Below are 21549 nucleotides of genomic sequence, written 5' to 3'. Positions count from 1 at the left end.
TGGCTGAGTGAGTGAATGGTTGAGTAAGTGAGAGCATGATGGTTGAGTGATTGAGTGAGTGGGTGGTTGAATGATTGGTTGAGTGGTTGAGTTAATTATTGATTGAGTGAGTAGTTGAGTGAGTGAATATCTGAGTGAGCGGCTGAGTAGTTGAGTGAGTCGTTGAGTGAGTGTGTGGCTGAGTGAGTTTGTGGCTAAGTGAGTGAATGGCTGAATGAATCACACCTATGATAAAAATGGACATCAGCATATACGTGGTCTTGTATTCACTCAGTAAATGAAGTTTAATATAAAATTGTACACTCACAGGATCGAGATAAAGATGACATTGCACATCGGAGTAAACTGAGTCGCGGCTATGATGAAATGTTGCATTAGCATAACATTGATTTATTAGCATATAAAATGACTTTTTGCAGAGCGATTTAATACAAAGGTCTGATAGACTACATGAATTTATTTTTTTATAAAAAGTACATACAAACCAGGCATCAATACCGTTGCTTTGTATGATTTGTGAAACGCTTGCTGCTGTATCGACTGAGTGGAATCAATAGAATTAGTATCGATTCACAATCAACAAAGACCATATATGGGAAAATCTCTGATCGGTGATTTTGATTGCATCGTATTGCAGCGCCCCTTTGATGATGTTATAAAGCACTTGCCCCAACAGTATGTTAAAGGCTACACGTGGATCTTTGTGTGCGAGTAGCTCACAGATCCTTGAGAGATCTGAACACTGTCCGATCATCAGCGAGCTCCTCCGGCAGGCGAGGCTGCGTTGGCGGTTGTCTGTGCATTAAGAGGTGTTAACTATCCCACGCAGAGAAGTCTGCTTACAGGACATAAGAGGTTCTTCACGTACCGTGCCCCGTGTCACCTGAATGTTAAATGGGGCTCCGGTAAGTCAGTGTCCAACGACGAATCATCTTTCACCATCACCATGCGTCCATTAAGGCCAATGTGACGAGGCCATAGATAGACAACGCGTTATAACGGGGGGGGGGGCGGGGGGGGGAGCAAGAAAAACGTCGTACTACGTGACATCACAACACCCTGCACACAGCCATAGTGGCTGATTAGGGTGCGCATCATTTACGAATATGTGGTTTAAGTGGTTGAGAGTAGATTTTGGTGTAAATTGATCACGATTAAAAATTTCATGCGTGGGTGCGTGAGCAGATATGAGTGGGTGAGTGCGTGAGTAAGCCGGTAAGTGAGAATGTGGGTGGATGGAGGGAGCTGGGCGGGCACGGCATGGGCTGGAGTGGAGGTGGACTGATGCGGTACGGGAGGATGTGGAGCTGAGTGGGCTTTGCCGACGACTGGTACCAGTGGTGTCGAGATCGGCCTCTGCGGGGAGGCTCGTGAAGGATGCTTCTACTTGGCAGTTGGCGACAGTCGCCCTCCAACAACAACGGAGGAGTGACACTCACAACAACGAGCGGAACACCGGATGATAAATATGCAGCAATTTGGCACAGTACGGGGTACAGGTGGTGCTGCCAGTCATCTCAGTCAGACAACCCATGGCACCTGGGTCTGTTCCAGGACCTCCGGTCAGCGAGCCTTCGACACTTCACGTGGCTGCAAAGTGCACCTGGCCTGGCACAGGCGCTGTGGTGACGTCACTGTTACTTATTGGCGAATGGTGACGGTTGATAATGCCTGACCAGCTGTGAACCACCTCACGTCGCCCGCAGCCACCAGTGGCCACGGGGAGTTCTGGATGGGTGCGAGGGGCTGGTAACCCCCCTCCACCTTCAACTAAATCACCACACATTCACGTGCGAGCCCTTGGGTCTCTCTGTGAGTCGATGGATCTCTGTGTGGTGAGTCTATGGGTCTCTGTGATAGTCCGTGGGTCTCTGTGAGGTGAGTCTATAGGGCTCTGTGCGAGTCTGTTTGAGTCGGTGGTTCTCTGTGTGATGAGTCTATGCGTTTTTGTATAACTCTATGGGTCTCTGTGGGGTGAGTCTATGGGTCTCTGTGGGGTGAGTCTATGCGTCTCTGTGGTGAGTCTATGGGGCTGTGTGGTGAGTCTATGGGGCTCTGTGGTGAGTCCATGTGTTTGTGTGGTGAGTCTATAGACCTCTGTGCGAGTCTGAGGGTCTGTGTGTAGTGAGTGTATAGGTCTATGTGTGATGACTCTCTGGGTCTCTATGTGATGGATATCTGGAGGCCCGTCAGGAGGTCACGGGCCAAACTGGCGTCAGAAGTGAAACAGTCTTCCAAGCATGGATACAAGGAAGACCCGTCGGACCCACGGGATTGACCGCGAGGATAACCTTGACGACTCGGGCCAGCTGGCATCGGGGGGTGAGGACGAAGAATTGCCCACGCTGCAGGATCCGCCGACGGCGCCGGGCGAGCGACTGGGGACCGATGCCGTGCTCCGCGAGGCGCACTCCTGTCTGGCGGAGCTGCTGCTCGCCGCCGCGTCCATCCTGGCGGAAATCAGCTCGTCGGCAGGAGCGGGGACGGCGGCGGACATTCTACAGGGTCGCCCCGCAGATTCCCGCCAAAATGACTTGGCGATTCCCGCCATTTCATCTGCGCCGACTTTTGGCGGGAACGGCGACCGCCACGTGGCGGCGGTTCTCCAAGCGCAGCATGGCTCGACCTCTGGTCTTGCTCCGTGAATTGCCGGCATTCTCGCAGACGCCCCATGCCTCACTGCATGCAGCTAAAGACATGGCTGTACTCTCCAATTGCTGTCAAATGAGAAGAGAGTTTAAGACACCATGAAGCACTTTTCTTGACACTGCAACACCACCACACCATCTTGACTAGTTTTACCGTGTCAATGACCACATATGCCAATGCAATTTATATACAGTGAGGGAAAAAAGTATTTCATCCCCTGCTGATTTTGTACGTTTGCCCACTGACAAAGAAATGATCAGTCTATAATTTTAATGGTAGGTTTATTTGAACATTGAAAGACAGAATAACAACAAAATCCAGAAAAACGCACGTCAAAAATGTTATAACTTGATTTGCATTTTAATGAGGGAAATAAGTATTTGACCCCCTCTCAATCAGAAAGATTTCTGGCTCCCAGGTGTCTTTTATACAGGTAACGAGATTAGGAGCACACTCTTAAAGGGAGTGCTCCTAATCTCGGCTTGTTACCTGTATAAAAGACACCTGTTCACAGAAGAGTTTTAGAAGGTTATGGGTTTAGAGGTTTTGATATTTAGGGGATTAGGGGTTTATAAGGTGAGGGGTTTAGTGGGTTACGGTTTTACACGTTGAGGGGTTTAGACGGTTTGGGGTTTAAAAGGTTAAGGGTTTAGGCAGTTAAGAGTGTTGGGGGTTTATGGGTTGCGGTTTTATAGGGTGAGGTGTTTAGACGGTTGGGGTCTTAAGGGGAAAGTCCTTCAGAGGATTTGGTGTTTAGAGGGTTAGAGTTTAGAACGTTTTGAGTTTAGAGGGTTTAGAGAGTTACGTGTTTAGAGGTTTATGGGTTTTAGAGGGTTAGGGGTTTAGAGAGTTACGTGTTTAGAGGTTTTTGTGTTTCGATTGTTGGATGTTGAATGGTTTAGATGGTTAGTAGTTGAGGTTATAAGGGTATGTGTTTAGGGGTTTAGAGGTATCGGGGTTTCAAGGGTTAGTGATTTACAGTGTTAGGGGTTTAGTGGTTTGAGAGTTGAGGGTTTAACACGTAGACTTTCACAACTAATATTGTCCATAATAAAGTTTTTTTTTGGTTTAGTCTCCAACACTAAATGGCACTTTTTGTTGATGTGACAAATTTTACTAATTGGCTGTTTCAGGTGGTGGTTGGTTTAACGACACGTTTATATTTACATAATCTAACAAAACAAACCTTTATGGGTTTAGAGGGTTCCGGGTGTAGTGGATTATGTGTTTAGAGGGTTAGCATTTTAGGGGCATAGGTGTTTTAAGGGTTAGGTGTCTAGAGGGTTCGTTCTTTAGAGGGTTGGGGTTTAAATATGTTGACATTAGGTTACAGATTTAGGGTTTTAGAACGTTAGGGGTTTGAGGGTTAGGGTTTTAGAGGTTGAGGATTTAGGAGGTTATGAGTTCAGAGGGTTAGGGGTCTAGAGGGTTAGTTCTTTAGAGGGTAGTGGTTTAGATTGGTTGGTATTTAGAATGTTAAGGATTTAGGGTTTTAGAAGGTTAGGGTTTCAAGGTTTAGAGGGTTAGGGATTCAGAGGGTTTAGAAGTTTTGGTTTTTAATGGCTTAGACGGTTAGGGTTAAAAGAATAAGGCGTTTAGAGAGTGAGGGTTTTGGTGGGTTAGGGTTTTAAGGGTAAAGGGGTTGAGGGTTAGGGGTATAGGAATTTAGAGGGTTAGGGGTTGAGATGGTTAGTGTTTTGGTGGTTTAGAGTTTAAGCTTTTAGAGGGCGAGGGGTTTAAATATTAGGGTTGTAAGGGTAAATTGGTTGAGAGGGTTAGCGGTTTAGATGGTTATGGATTTAGATAGTTAGGGGTTTAGAGGGTTTTAATTGTTCGAGGTTTAGTGGTTAAGGTCTCTGTGCGAGTCCAACATGTTTGTATGAGTCAATGGTAAGATAAAAAGAGTTCAGTTTAATTTGTATATTTCGAAACAATTTGTTTACTTTTCCTGTGATGTTTTTGTATTGTATTTTTGTTGTTATTTTCTGACCCACCCGATTGGATGTCTGTGAAAACATCGTTATAGCTCATCAGATTCATCCAGTATAAATAAATATTCAAATTAAAATTCTATTGACATCTGTGCGAATCTATGGATTTCTGTGAGTTTTTGGGCCTTTGAGTGTATGGATCTCTGTGTGAGGCTATGGGTCTCTGTGCATGTCTATCGGTCTCTGTAAGTATGGGGTCGCTGTGTGAGTCTGAGTGTCTGTAGTAATGTATGAGTCTCTGTTGGAGTCTATGGGTTTCTGGGTATGGTTGTTTGTGCGAGTCTTACATGCACAAATTTTACTTAAAAAGGCCATTGAGGGTTGCGGAATCCAAGTTGAATATTAAGTTCCCTGCAGTGCAAGCCAGCTCTCTAATCGTGTCATCAAACAGCCCCTTTAATTCTTTATAATAATAAAATAGACTTACTCCAGGAGATCCACACTGAGTCACAGTCAGGTCCTGAAATGTTTTTTTACATTTTCGACGAATGAATGATGAGTTCTTACACAAGTGGAGCGGGGGGAATTCGAGAGACTTGCACCGTTGTTTCAACTGCCATATAAACAAACTGGTGACCTTAGGATCATCGCAAATCCAGTGTGCTAACCATTACACTGTGGCAAATCACTAACACGCACCGAGCTACACGCTCACCTGTACACACATTCACTCACGACCGCAGCTCACAACACTTCTCTTTCTGCTTCTTCTCTTTTACTGACCCCATGCATAAAACATCAAGGTGCCTTACAATGGGGGGGGGGGGGGGTAAGAAGAGGCTAAGTTAAAATTCGAGATGCTTTCTTAAAAGATAAATATTTTTAGGGGAGACCTGAAGGCCCAAACTGAACTAGACTCCCTGACCAACTTTGACAGAGAGTTCCAAAGTCCAATGGCCACCGAAGCAAAATCCCGGTCGCCCATGGACCACTTTGAGCTTTCTTCTCGCGACACAGAGATCTAAATCAGCGATTCTGATGATGCAATTTACATGAAAGTGACGCTTCACAGTGGACGTTACAATTCCCGCTGATGGCATTACTACTATAATAGCCCAGAAATGTGTGTAATGCACGTGACGTCACTCCACATACCCCCTCCCCCGTCAGTAATAATAAAATAATCATGAGCGGGTGGATTTTTACACTCACGCAGAAGGCCAAGTGGAAAGATAGTTTTTTCGCAAAGTTGCTTCAAATATGACGTTTCTTTACAGAAAGTAAAAAATAAATATACGCAGCAGTGCTAAATCCGTACGTGACGTCACTGCAAAAGAGACACCCCCCCCTCATTCATAATCATGAGCGGGCGGATTTTTACATTCCCGCAGGTTGATTGGAAATAATTTGTTTTACGCAAATTAACTTTCAATTTGACGTTTCTTTATTGAAATGTAATCAAATCAATATTTCTACGCAGCAACAAAGTGTATTTGGTGTCTTTATTTATTTCTTCAGCACTTGAAACAAAAGGTAAGTCTAATTTTTGCTTCTAAATTATTATAAAAGTAGCCTATAGCCCGTCCAAGGACGGGTGTATTGCAGTTAATCTGAAATATTCGATCGAAAATAAAGACCTGCTCATGATTATTAATGAGGGGGTGGGGCCAGGGTCCACATGAGTGACGTCATCATCCATGATTATTGATGAAGGGGGGGAGCTCCATGTGGAGTGACGGAATCCGCTCATGATTATTGATCAGGGGGGGAACTCCATGTGGAATGACATCATCCACTCTTGATTATTAATGAGGGGGTGGGTGGCGTGGTCCACATCAGTGACGTCATCCGCTCATGATTATTAATTAGGGAGTTTGTGTCCCGCGCGTGACGTCACTCCACATGCCGCACCCCCGTCATTAAGGTAGAGCAGAATTATTATTTGTTGCAAATTCGCTTTAAGTTTCACGTTTCTTTATTTAAAATGAATCTAATAAATAATTCTACGCGGCAACAAATTGGATTTGGGGTCTATATTTTTTCCTAAGATAAGTCTAATTTATGCTTCTACATTTTGGTTAAATAGACATTTCTCGGTGATTTTCCAGATATTGTATTGCAATCCAATTTATTTGCACCTCAACGACCGAAAGCAGAAAATAATAAAGTATCAGAGCAGTGAATTAGAACAAATTGAAGGTCAGTTATATACAGTGCTACAGTGAAATGCAGTGAAGTGTTTTATGACATAATTTCGTGCAAGATTCACTGCCATTCAATTAACACAAGATACAATTATACTCTGCTAATTTTTTTCGTAAATATTACAGCTTCCGTCCTAGGATGGGCAAAGAAGCTAGTTTGATAAGAGTAGGCCAATGTGTGTTGCTGTCACGGTTCAAATTTTCCAAATTCACAAATGACCGACAAATTCCTCAATTGGCATTCCACAAAGCAACATCACAACATGTAGCTACTGCAGACTACTGTATGTGCTTGACTGCGCCTTCGTGATAGCCTTGCGCTGTAAGCCTTGCGATTTTACACCTCCCCCTTTTATATCGTTTAGAAAATACGTTGTCACTTCATTATCAACACCACCGCTACCCGACTAGCGTTGCCTCAACCCACACTCATGTCGCTGACAGCATCGTCTGCCCTTTCTCGTAACCGTCGCCTCTCAACCTTCACCTCCACCTAACCCTGTACACAAACTACTTTGCATCGCGCATAAAGAAATGTTCTGTACTGTGGAGTACAATATAGTAATTACGCATGATATTTTAGTGATTTTATTTTCATAATGTACTGCTAATAATGTTTTAACGTTTACTGCCGAAACTAGTATTGAGTGTAGTATTTTTAGTAATTGAACGTAATGTTGCGGATACGTCTAGGATGAAGATGCACGCATTAACACGGCTTCAGCATTGTTTAGTCCTCGTGGCAAAATTGCGTTGATTTACGTCGTTTCGGTATTCGTTGTCGCACATTTAAGGAAAGCATCCCCGACATAAACCGGGGTATTACTGTCAACTAAATTATTATTATTCAAGACTTACCACCTCACGTGTAGGTCGTCGCGATCGCATGCTAGAAGCTTGCACATTTGCCTGTTTCTCATTACGAACGTGTCCCAAGGCCTTGTTCAGATCACCTTGAGTGTGGGCCAAGGCAACTGCGTGCACGGACAGTGACCCACACTCGGCGCGGAGACGTGCCACCACCCCACGCACCTCGCGGCTGTACAGGTACATGTGGCGCACACTCACATTCACCTCCACCTGTCAGGAGGACAGAAACAAGAGTTAGGGACAAGGACATTTTTATTATTGTTACACTTCCTGACCCAGAAAATCCTAAGTCTCAAGAATATTTTTAACGAGGGTCATGCCATTTTTTTGGCAGCAGGAGGGGATGATGATTGCATCTGTCATCCGAATTCAGTAATTTTGCAAGTAATTTCCAGCATTGGGATAGATGAGCAATACATGTTCAATTGGAAGGGGTTTTTTATTTTATGGGAGGAAATCCATGTGTAGTGAGTCCAACTGAGTTGCAGAAGTTCTTCTTCAGAGGCAACACAGTGCATCGCACGCCGTGCTCTGCTAGAGCCGGCATCACTCTGCAACACACACGATGCTGTCCGGCACCATACAGTGACATCCCCAATGTCACTCACTACACATGTGTAGAGTAGTATGACGACATGACATCATGAGCGCTGTGAGGCGCAATGACGTCATGTCACGGGAAATACTTAAGGGGGACCCCGTGGCGAAAGCGGGGTCGTTGTGGGAGCCCGGGATGGTAAGCGTCTTAAGAAGGTCTCTCCTGCTCGTGACCGGACGGTGTTGGCTGATCCCCCGTCCGGGTTCTACGAGTAGGAGAGCCGAAGATACAGCCAGGGGTAGGGCTCAGAGAAGTCTGCAAGAGCCGGTTAAGATTACGTGGGGTGCTGCTCTCCTCGGTCGGGTGGTGTTGGATAAGCCCCCATCCCAACTCGAGTGAGAGGCCAAGAGATAGCCCAGGCTAGGAATAGATAGAGCCTGACGTCCGCGTCAAGGACTGAGTGTAGGGACACCTACCTCTGGTGTGTTTTGTTACCTCTGTGTTAATAAACTGGCGCAAGCCCTTACTAAGAGTTCAGTCTACGAGTCGTCCATGTACAGCAGGTGGAGAACATACACACTCCTCAATTAAGCCCACAAATCAACTATGCATCATAACGCTGGCCGTGGAAACCTAAGTTTATGAATAAAATAATTGACGTGGCTCAGTGGTAGTGCATTTGCCACTTGTTGCAGAGGTTTGCGGTTCTATTCCGACAGGCCGTCCTGGTTAATACTAAGATGTACGAGCCGTAAAATAAACGCCATCGGCTTCACAGGGGACATCGAATATCCCGTTTAACACGTAGGCTTTCACGACGAATATCATCCATAAGAGGTTTGTTTTGTTAGATCGTGTAAATATATGTGTCGTTAAAATCCACCACCACCCGACACAGCCAACTAGTAAGGGTTGTAATGTAAACAGAACATGCCAATTTGTCACTAGTACAGCACACTGGTGTGTTGGAGAGCCAAGCCACAACATTTACAATCTGAGTACGATGTTTTGCCAGTATTACAACTAGCTTCATCAGGCGACAGACAGATTTGTGGAGAAGTCCACCTGTTTTGTTCCTTATATAGAGGCGTAGATGTGGTGACCACACTTCACGCTCTTGCGCAAAGTGGAGGGGGGGCGATTAATGAGTCAACGTACATTATGCATGTGCATTATACGAGCCCTTTAATCTTGTCCTTCCAGTCCATTGTGTGTATTAAAATAGCCGTATCAATGACAATACTATATTCTATCAAAAAAAATAAAAAATATATTTTGAAACAATCTTTTTTACATGTTATGTTTCGGCTTGGGTCTAATTGTCAACGCTCAACTTACGTAGGCTGTAATTGACCACGGTCCCTTACATTATGGCAAGCCTCGGGGCCACTTCCTGGAGTTGTGGAGTTCTGCCAATACTCATACGGTACATTTCATTAAAGCATGTTTAAAAAAAAGTATTTTAAAATATTACTTATTCAAAAGAAGTTTTAGCATCTGTATTATTAGTGCTGTTACCAATACCTCAATGAAGCCCTCATATATTGCTCATACATGTGCAATAATACAGGTCGACGACAAGCGACTGTGTTCATTCAGACGCTGTCTTTCCGACAGACCTGTTCTTCACCTGAGGACGGCTGCTTGCGTTGTGGCCGAAACGTCGTGAAAATTGTATTTTATTATGTTTTATTTTTATTATTTTATTATTTCCCTTCTACGTGACTTTACCGAAAGAACCAAGAAGAAGCGACTGTGTCTCCGTCTGTTTATTTCTTTGTTATATGGACAGCTCGCGTTCCGCTCTCTCGGACGTTCCGCGGCGCGTCGCGTGAGCTGGCGTCCCGCTCTCACGCCATTCTCTCGCTCTCGGCGCGTCGCGTGAGCTGGCGTCCCGCTTCCCCGCTCCCGCGCACCGCTGGCAGACGGCGCGCTGGGAGCCGTCTCCGCGTCGCCACGTGGCCGATGGCTCACGGAGACCCGCGACGTGGTCCAGCTTCCAGCTCTCACCAACTGACCTCGAGCCCCTTCCGGCTCTCCATTATATCCCCTTCCCGCGTCACCCAGACTCTGCCCTTCACCACACCCCTTAAGAACTTTCCAGATAATACCACCCCCTAGCGCCCGCGGGCTCCACCCTTGAACCCTTTACCCGATGGCTCGTGTCGCCTGGATGGCTTAGGGGCTGGGGCGGCGAAGCCTCAGCCTACGCTCGCATTACACATGTAGGAATTAAAGCTGTTGGGAATGCATCCCCATATATACAATTGTCTAATGAACTCCTTTATGCGCCGATTTGATTAGTGGCCACTTCTCCAGCATACACATTTTGAGCGCTAAGCAAGGTCTGCCTGTACAATAATTTTCACTATTATTATTCAAGCACACAAATACCTCTCTAGACGTGGGCAGCATGGCTCGACCTCTGGTCTTGCTCCGTGAATTGCCGGCATTCTCGCAGACGCCCCATGCCTCACTGCATGCAGCTAAAGACATGGCTGTACTCTCCAATTGCTGTTAAATGAGAAGAGAGTTTAAGACACCATGAAGCACTTTTCTTGACACTGCAACACCACCACACCATCTTGACTAGTTTTACCGTGTCAATGACCACATATGCCAATGCAATTTATATACAGTGAGGGAACAAAGTATTTGATCCCCTGCTGATTTTGTATGTTTGCCCACTGACAAAGAAATGATCAGTCTATAATTTTAATGGTAGGTTTATTTGAACAGTGAGAGACAGAATAACAACAAAATCCAGAAAAAACGCATGTCAAAAATGTTATAAATTGATTTTCAATGAGGGAAATAAGTATTTGACCCCCTCTCAATCAAAGATTTCTGGATCCCAGGTGTCTTTTATATAGGTAACAAGCTGAGATTAGGAGCACACTCCTAAAGGGAGTGCTCCTAATCTGAGCTTGTTACCTGTATAAAAGATACCTGTTCACAGAACCAATCAACAGAGGTGTGGACTCGAGTCATGTGACTTGGACTCGAGTCAGACTCGAGTCATGAATTTGATGACTTGCGACTCGACTTGGACTTGCATAACAATGACTTTGTCCCACCTATGAGATGTGGACTCGAGTCATGTGACTTGGACTCGAGTCAGACTCGAGTCATGAATTTGATGACTTGCGACTCGACTTGGACTTGCATAACAATGACTTTGTCCCACCTCTGCCAATCAATCAATCAGATTCCGAACTCTCCACCATGGCCAAGACCAAAGAGCTCTCCAAGAATGTCAGGGACAAGATTGTAGACCTACACAAGGCTGGAATGGGCTACAAGTCCATCGCCAAGCAGCTTGGTGAGAAGGTGACAACAGTTGGTGCGATTATTCGCAAATGTAAGAAACACAAAAGAACTGTCAATCTCCCTCGGCCTGGGGCTCCATGCAAGATCTCACCTCGTGGAGTTGCAATGATCATGAGAACGGTGAGGAATCCGCCCAAAAATACACGGGAGAATCTTGTCAATGATCTCAAGGCAACTGGGACCATATACACCAAGAAAACAGTTGGTAACACAGTACGCCGTAAAGGACTGAAATCCTGCAGCGCCCGCAAGATCCCTCTGCTCAAGAAAGCACATATACATGCCCGTCTGAAGTTTGTCAATGATTCAGAGGACAACTGGGTGAAAGTGTTGTGGTCAGATGAGACCAAAATGGAGCTCTTTGGCATCAACTCAACTCCCGTGTTTGGAGGAGGAGGAATGCTGCCTATGACCCCAAGAACACCATCCCCACCGTCAAACATGGAGGTGGAAACATTATGCTTTGGGGGTGTTTTTCTGCTAAGGGGACAGGACAACTTCACCGCATCAAAGGGACGATGGACGGGGCCATGTACCGTCAAATCTTGGGTGAGAACCTCCTTCCCTCAGCCAGGGCATTGAAAATGGGTCGTGGATGGGTATTCCAGCATGACAATGACCCAAAACACACGGCCAAGGTAACAAAGGAGTGGCTCAAGAAGAAGCACATTCAGGTCCTGGAGTGGCCTAGTCAGTCTCCAGACCTTAATCCAATAGAAAATCTGTGGAGGGAGCTGAAGGTTCGAGTTGCCAAACATCATCCTCGAAACCTTAATGACTTGGAGAAGATCTGCAAAGAGGAGTGGGACAAAATCCCTCCTGAGATGTGTGCAAACCTGGTGGTCAACTACAAGAAACGTCTGACCACTGTGATTGCCAACAAGGGTTTTGCCACCAAGTACTAAGTCATGTTTTTCAGAGGGGTCAAATACTTATTTCCCTCATTGAAATGCAAATCAATTTATAACATTTTTGACATGCGTTTTTTCTGGATTTTGTTGTTGTTATTCTGTCTCTCACTGTTCAAATAAACCTACCATAAAAATTATAGACTGATAATTTCTTTGTCAGTGGGCAAACGTACAAAATCAGCAGGGGATCAAATACTTTTTTCCCTCACTGTATGTAAAACTGCTCAATTATTTACAACTAGCCTTTAGCCCGTCCAAGGACGGGTGTATTGCAGTTAATCTGAAACTTGCAAGTGAAAATCAGACCGCGACGTGATATTCATTGCATCAATGCGTGTGCAATCTGTAAGGGCGCAGTGACACAGACCTATTTCATTTTAAGGTTATAATCCCTTGTTCATCATGACGTCCTTTTTACTTTGATGTCTCAATAGCATTACGGAGATTGCTTGACTTGAGGGTTTTGCCTTTGTAGTGAGGTTTGTAAGTTAACGCTGAGGAGGGGGGAGGAGGCACCTCGGCCCCCCATGTGGAGTGACGTCAGCCGCTAATTATTATGAATGGGGGGAGGTGTCCATTTGGAGGACGTCACCTTATGATTATTAATTAGGGGGGCTGTTCGATGTGGAGTGACGTCACCTGCTCATGATTATTAATTAGGGGGGTGCGTGCTCCATATGGAGTGATGTCATCTGCTCATGATTATTAATGAGGGGGCTGTTCGATGTGGAGTGACATCACTTACGCATGACTACACTATGTGTAACACAATTTTTGTCCCTGGGTAGTAAGTGTTATTTTTTTATTGCTTCTGCCTAAAAAGTATAGAAAATGGCTATTATTCCCCACAAACTTTGGTTTTGTGACCAGGACAGTGATATTTAGAAATTTACCTATTTTCAATGAGAAAACGGGCGAATTTGTGTCTTTTCGTTCACATAAAGTCAGAAAAAAAAACATATGAATCGAAATTAACATGTATTTATACTAAAGTAATACAAAAATTATTACAAAAGATTTAGAAGTGAGCAGTTTTTGGAGATTTACAATTATACTGTAAATTACTTTTATGAATCAGCCCCCAAATGTAGCCTCCCATCATGTTCTCATTATACTGTCCTTGGTAGCGGCGTTCAAAGTCCAGTATATCCTGGTGGAAGCGCTCGCCCATTTCCTCCGAGTGCGCTGCCATATTCTCCTTGAATTGATCAAGATGAGCATAAAGGAAATGGACTTTGAGGGACATCCTACAGCCCATTGTGCCATCGTTCTTCACCAGAGTCTCAACCAGCTCCACATAGTTTTCGGCCTTGTGATTTCCCAGGAAGCCCCGAACGACTGCGACAAAGCTGTTCCAAGCCGCTTTCTCCTTGTGAGCTTCTTGGGGAATTAATTGCACTCCAGGATCTTCTTTATCTGTGATTCGACGAAAACACCAGCTTTCACCTTTGCCTCAGACAGCTTCGGGAAGTACAGTGGAACCTCGGTATACAACCGCTTTGGAATACGTCAAATTTGGTATAAGTCGTATACGTATAAAAAATATATCTTGGGATACGACGTCTTGCTTGGGATACGACGCCTTTGCTAAAACGTGTGTGGGTCGGGATGAGTCACCGCGTACAGTACCCGCGTATGCCCCGTTCACGACTGAAACAAAGCGAGAGTGGTGGGGTAGCGGGGGGGAGGCGGGGGACGTGGGGGGGAGGGGCGGGGTGGCGTGGCGTGGGGGGGAGGGGCGGGGGATGTGGGGAAAAGGGGCAGGGTAGCGTGGTGGAGAGGGGCGGGGGACGTAGAGGAGAGGGGCGGGGGACGTGGGGGGCTGCCCCCATGGAGGGCCCCAGGTCGAGGCGCGTGCTACTTGCGGGGTTGAGACACGCCACGTGGCCAGCGCAGCTGCCAGCAGCGCGGTCACGTGGCTTCTGTAAGCATTTTCGTAATTAGTGTCTAAATTATTTTATACAACTCCATTAATGTATAATATGCCATATAAAATATAATTTATTTTCCTCTGGAACGGATTATTTCCTTTCCCTTTATTTCTTATGGGAAAAAATCGTTTGGTATACGTCATTTTCGGTATAAGTCCTACCTTCTGGAACGAATTAACGACGTATACCGAGGTTCCACTGTAGTCTTGAAGGTACTTGAAGGCTGCCGACTCCTTATCTACAGCTCTGACAAATTATTCCATAAGGCCCACTTTGATGTGCCGTGGTGGCATCAGCACCTTCCGGGGGTCCACCAGTGGCTCCCACTTGACGTTGTTCCTCCCCACAGAGAACTTTGTCCGCTGTGGTCAGTCCCGCCTGTGGTAGTGCGCCTTGGTGTCCCTGTTGTCCCAAAGGCAAAAATAGCAGGGAAACTTGGTAAAACCGCCTTGGAGACCTTTCAGGAATGCCACCATTTTTAAGTTTACGATGACCTCCCTGCCATACTCATCATACTTCAAGGCATCCAGCAAGGTCTTGATGCTGTTGTAATCCTCTTTGAGGTGCACCGAGCGAGCCAGGGGAAGAGACGGGTACTTATTACCATTACGGAGCAGCACGGCTTTGAGGCTCCTGGATGAGCTGTCAATGAAGAGGCGCCACTCATTCTGGTTACAGGCGATTCCGATTGCCTCGAACAGACTGGTCACATTGTGGCAGAAGCAGAGCCCATCTTGACGGGTGAAGAAGCTGCAAAAAGGTTGGTGACGCTTCCTCTGATCTGCGACTTGCACACTTGCATTCAACCAGTTTCACTGCTTGAGCCGAGACATCAAAAGCTCAGCATTGGACTTGGTGAGACCAAGATCTCTGATCAAGTCGTTGAGGTCTTTTTGGTTTCTCTCCTCGGCTCCACCTCTGAAAATGTCATCTGGATCTACATCTTCCTCGCTCTCTGACTTGCATTGAAAATTGTAAAACATTTTAAAATAAAAAAGTTTTACAATTTTTTATATTTTATAATATAAAATTCCGAGCAACAATTGTCCATCTTACATTCCATAGTTTTTTTGCATTGCTGGCAGGTGAAATGAGGTGCCCAGGGTTTGTCTTGATCCCCGACAGGCATGCCGAAATATCGTAAATATGCCTTGTGGGCCTCACACATCTTAGCAGATGCTTCAACAGAGTACTTTTTCGCTCTTGTATTGATAAATTTGCCGCAGACATAGAAAAATGCGTCTGCCGGATGCTTGCAGCCGCTTAATGCCATCTCAGAAAAATGCAGATATATATCCACTTCGGCAGCTGGAACTAAACTGAACTGGTGGGCTTAAGGCCCCTGTATTTATACTAGTATTTATATTACTGGAAAGTTCTAGAATGTTCTCGAAGTTACTCCAAGTTTACGCCGCACTGAATCTATCTGGAATGCTCAATGAAAATAGGTACATTTAAAAATATCACTGTCCTGGTCACAAAAGCGAAGTTTTTGGGGGGAATAGCCATTTTCTGTACTTTTGAGGCATACGCAATTAAAAAATAACACTTACGACCCAGGGACAATTTTTCTTATAGTGTTATTAGTAAGGGGCAGGGGGAGCACTCCATATTGAGTGAAGTTACCCGTTTTTGATTATTAATGAGGGGAAATGGCGGAGCCAGGATTTTCAGGTAGGGGTGGCAACTCCTCCAGCAATGAAAAATGATAGTTCTTAGTAAGTAAGGACTTGTCCCTTGCTTTTTATTCGACGCGTGTGCGGCGATGTGTGCAGCCATCAATCGAGGGTCGAATTCGAACTGTGTGTGATCGGCATCACGCTCACTTAAGATATGCCTTCAGGGAAGTCGTGTACTGTATACGCAACTGCGCACAATTCTGTGAGTCACTTATAACTGCTTTGACGTTACTTATTGCCAATTATGGACTCAGACTATTGTCCTATCATCTCATAGAGTCCCTGGCACATAATAGTATGCTATACAGTGGCAGTGGGGGTCGCAAAATGCCGATTTATTACTAATAAACCCCAATGATCCGATCGAAATTAGGGATTTAGATCGGATCATTGGGGGGGCACGTGCCACCCCACCCCCCACTAGCTCCGCCAGTGAGGAGGGGTGGGGGGTCCATTTGGAGGACGTCACCTGCTCATGAATATTAATGAGGCGGGCTGGTCGATGTGGAGTGAGGGCACGAGCGTTAAGGACAGACATTCCTGGGTGGTTATTTACAATAGTTATTTTGGTTAGACTACATAACAAACTAGCCAAGATTATGTCATAAGACTCTCCAAAAAGGTGAATTGTCATGTCCACAAGCATTTAACGTGCTAATTATTGTTGTTTGAGCTCATTGGTACATCAGTACACTTGGTTAATATAAAAAATAAAATTTACGTAGAGGGACAGATATTTGAAGGAGACATTGCTTATTTATTATTACTGTACTTATATTCTGCACAACGATGCTACAAATAATTTTGTCTGGCATGCATAACATTCTCCACATGTAGAGCCACTTATAAAGTGCTATATAGTGCTATATTAGTAGTAATGTACATGTGGAGTATGATAATTAGCTGTACACATATACAATATTATATAGTATACTAAATAAAATAATTAATACTGTATCGTCATTGTGAAAAATGTAAGTCCAATAATAATCCAATAATCCGCGTTCCTGTGGGGGATCAAATCGTGGGTCCTGTAACCTGCGGTACACCGTGGAGAGTCGTTAAATAATCCCCGTGAAAACATGTTTACGCTGACGTATGCTATGGATTATGGGATGAATTAACTGCACAGTTGCATTAATTAAATTAAATAAAATCACTGATTTTTTTATTACGCGTTTTCTAACACCCAAATGGTGCAACATCTTCCATGTGCATAATAGAGGTTTTTTGGGTTAGATCGCGTAAATACAGAAATGTGTCGTTAAACCCGCCACCACCCGACACAGCAAAGTAGTAAGGGTTGTCACATAAACAGAACATGCCAATACGTCACGAGTACATCACACCAGTTTGTTGGAGAGCCAAGCCACAACGTTGACAATCTGAGTACGATGTTTCCCAAAAACCTCTATTATGAATTACATTGGTCGCGAAAGCCTACGTGTTAAATGTTTCATGTGGGTCTATATTAGAAGATGTCCTTGCATTACACCGTATTGGCGGTACACCGCTGGTGCGCGGTACAGTATCATAACAAAAAATTTGGAATACATTTTTATTTTCCCGCAATTCACAACCCCGGTCAGAAAATATTGCGTCTGTGCGTCAAAATCAATCGGAAGACCAATGTTATGAGCAGCTGAACACAAAGCTTCACAGTCTGTTGCCGTATAGCAGCACCCAGTCTGATTGCGATTGACTGGCTCCGTGTTCCAAAGGCAAGATTTGACTCCTCGTGCCCTAGACTTGGTCGGACGGTTCTTCAAATAATTTCCGGAATCATTGCTCGTCGGACGGTGGTATTAAAATATTATAGGACTCAGGGTGTCATCACATGTTCGAATGGGGAAAGTAGCTACTGAATCTAAGTGCACCTTGTGATGGAGAGTTCTGCAGCTCACTCAAGGGGCAACAGCGACATCGTCAGACTGCTTCATGAGGACCACCGTTATCTTAATTTGGAGCTTTCGTGACTGCAGGAATTACTCTTTGGTTCTTTCGGTAAAGTCACGTATAAAGATAAAATAATAAATTAAATACTAGCATACGACGTTTCTCTAACCCCTCCCTCTCTCCGCCCCCCTCTGTCTATTTAAGGCCTCGCCACAGAGACGATCGTCAAATAGTCCCCATAATCTGTATGGTGTGGGAAAGCACTCATTCAGCTGTGGATTGATCAAAGGGCTGCACGTGTACACGTGGGAAAATCATCATGATCACCATAACAATGCAATACCAATACCAACAGCATGACTATTGTTGTCATTACAATGACATCATTATCATCTCCCCCATTGTCGGCATCCTCATAACCTCCTCCAACAATCAACATCATCATAGTCATCACCGCCATTATCATCGTGATCATGAACGTCATAATCATTATTGTGACTATATCATAATCATGTAAATCATGAACGATTGTCACCATTACCAACACCATCATCATCATAACTACCCCAAACAACAACCACCATCATCAACATCATTACCCCTACCAAAATAAATACAATCATCACTCACAATGCTATCACTACCATCAACATCATCATTACTAACGTAACTTTATCTGTGAAACATCCTGTTGTATTTAAAACAGGTATTCCTAGAATATAAATAAATCACACAACCGGTTTCATTAAGCTATAATATTCTGACATTCATGTTGATTCCAATGACTGCTACGGTATATGGGCATTTCAGTCGGGCAGAATGTAACAAAGACAAAGATCCCTGCATAGCCTCAACAGACCGCAGGGGCAAGTGCTGTTATTGAACGCCTATGAACGCCAACACGGCATAAAATGGGGTGTTTTGGACACATTTATCTAGTGATATTACACACCACACCAGGAACTCATTTCACTTTGAGTATATATGGGGGGGGCGGGGGAATTCAGCACCGGTGGAAATATTTGCCACCAATGTTGGCCGTGAGAGGGAATCAGGTCAACGGATTTGTCGCGCAGTGCAAAATCCGCCATACTTCTACACAGACGCCGCCCAGATCGAAGAAACAATCGCCAAGTCGCACGCTACCGCGTCCACCACCACAGCCAACAGTGGACACGCGCCCACCACGCGCACGATCGCCCATCGCCCTGTGCCATGACATCATCGGTAGTCGGTTGGTGTCTCTCCCCCCTGGCCTGGACTCGAACCCGTGTGTGCGCAGAGTCAGCGGAGCCATCCTTCACGCGAGACGTTTCAACCGATCTCGCGTCTACCCACGTGGACATTAAAGAAGACCCCGTGGCTCTTTGTGATAAAAGCGGCAGACAACCCCAGTGACCCGGTACAAAACAAACAAAAACATCCCACTACGGGTCAATAAGTGTTCGTCCCTTCGCCATATTCTCCCGCACGTGGCTGGTTCACGAAGCGACTTCACCGCACCATGCCGACCGGCCAGCCCGGCTCGGCGTGCCTGTAAATGAGAGCGATGGATCTCCGATGGTGGACCCAGCAGGGATAATGCTAAATCATGAAAGGGATAATAAGATCCACCTTTAAGCCATATAGCCTTCTGGCTGGTGGGGGGGGTATTCTAGGCGAGCAACCCTGAAGGCTGGCAGAATGTTTATTGGGTTGCTGTTGCAAAAACAATGTCTTTCTAATGTTGACACACCCAACTGTATAAAGTATACATTTTTGGCCGAGTTGACCTAGGGCAGCTAAGTGAACGTAGATTCTGACGAGGCAGGGTGCAGAGCATGAGCCTGAGAAGCATTCACAGAGGATGGAAGCCTACTTTCTGTACTGCCTCCAACAATTACTTTCCTCTCTGTGCCTATGTGTTACTCTCTCTCTATGTATCTTGGTGATATATGTCTGCTTATATGTCTGTCTATAGTTTTCTGGTTAGATTTTTGTTTCTATTTCATTTATACCTGTATGTTATTATTTAATTTATTACTTTATCTTTATACGTGACTTTACCGAAAGAACCAAAGAGTGACCACCGTTATGTTATGCTGTACCGGTGTTGTATCGCCAATGCGTACATTATTTATGATACTTGATATCCAAGTAAATGCATGCTAAATACTTCCTAACAGATCGCGTGAGCACAGCTAGTCTATACTGATACAAACCCAAAAGACGACATTGCTGGATTACGGAAGCAAATCGCGAATCACAAATCCCCGAATTACAGGGATTTGTAGATTACCACATCGCGAATTATTGGATTTCTGCTGTAACAAAAGACATTACACGCCTCCTGCACATATATATGTCCCTCTACGTACAAAACAACTATGTATATCGGCCTTTTGGGAGCGCATTTCAGACAGCATGGGTTCAACGCAAGCAAACTCTGGACCGGTTTTGACATTCAGTGTCTCCATCAGCAGTCCGATTTGGAAGAAACCACAGCTGAAACTTTCTAAATGGTTAGTAGCAATTTCCACTGTCGACGAGTGCTCATTTGCGTGTCGCGTATTTACAGGTGTCGAGGTTGACCAGATTCGAACAGAGCGTCCATTCGCCAATCAACATCTGGTAGCACGCAAAAAAGATCCTCCATGTCGCCTTAACAGACTGTCGGGGCAAGTGCTGGTAGCGAGCAGCACCCACGAAGGCCACACGAGGGGGCGGCCAACACCACGCGCGACCGCGTTTGTCTCCCAGTGGCGATGTTTCTACACACCGTACCAGGTTCTTACATTGAAACCGAGTCGACCTAGGAGAGGCCCAGGACCGCTAACCACGACGCTACCCCTCCCCACGCACACACAATTCTGGCTCTGACTGATGCGGGACGCTCACTGCCCGTGGTGTTCACCGCGTGTGTGGACGCGCTGGCGAGATGGTAGCTACGTCGCTTGGTATACAGGAGGTCGTCGGTTCTATCCCAACCCCGACTTCGGCTGTATATTTTGAGTTTGCGTGTCTCTCTCTCTCCCCGTGTTCGCGTGGATTTTTTTCCGGGTTTTCCCCTCCACATTAAGAATCAACGCGCGTTTGGCTGCTATAAATTTACACGCGATGATACGCCACTTCCGTTGAGGTATAATGTGGTAGTCAGGTCGATTCTGAAAAAGAGCTATAATACAGCTCAGTGTGGAGCCTTAGCTGGTAAAATATAAAAATACTGAATATAGTTTTGAATAGTTTTAGTTGACTGTTACCTGCACCGCTGTCTCCACTCGCCACGCGTCTCTCCGGCAACCAACCGCGCGGCGACGTCACGCACCGAGTCCCGATCAATGGGCGAGCGGCGACTCACACAGCGCCTTGCCACCCCCCCCACCCCAGCAGGTTGTGCGCACTACTTTTGTAACATTGAATGCGACTTTGGAGTTAACGTAAATTGTAATTCGATATGACTCAACTGAATATTTTCAAACTCTGAGAACGTCCTTTAAAAACATTTGAGCGTATGACAAGATCACTTCATTTTTTGTCCCGGAGGCGGAAAACAACCGCTTGCACGCCATCTCGGCGTGATGACGCGAGTGGGGAGACATCGATTAACAACACTTGAATCGATTCGAAGCCG

General features: G+C 45.3%; 1 long non-coding RNA gene across 1 annotated transcript; it reads right to left on the bottom strand.

Annotated features, from left to right (window-relative positions):
- Nucleotides 1–242: 242 nt before the first annotated feature.
- LOC144736613 (uncharacterized) lies at nt 243–21300 on the bottom strand. Its single transcript, XR_013588785.1, has 4 exons — nt 21179–21300; nt 10587–10706; nt 7643–7864; nt 243–2717 (listed from the first exon to the last, which is right to left on the bottom strand). It is a non-coding gene; the product is annotated as an uncharacterized LOC144736613 (long non-coding RNA).
- Nucleotides 21301–21549: the final 249 nt, after the last annotated feature.

This window comes from Lampetra planeri, chromosome 62 (assembly GCF_965212315.1).
Source record: "Lampetra planeri chromosome 62, kcLamPlan1.2.h2, whole genome shotgun sequence".
In the NCBI taxonomy this organism is placed as follows: Eukaryota; Metazoa; Chordata; class Hyperoartia; order Petromyzontiformes; family Petromyzontidae; genus Lampetra; species Lampetra planeri.
Note: the sequence above shows the minus strand (reverse complement) of the source record. Positions and strands in the feature narration are given on the sequence as shown.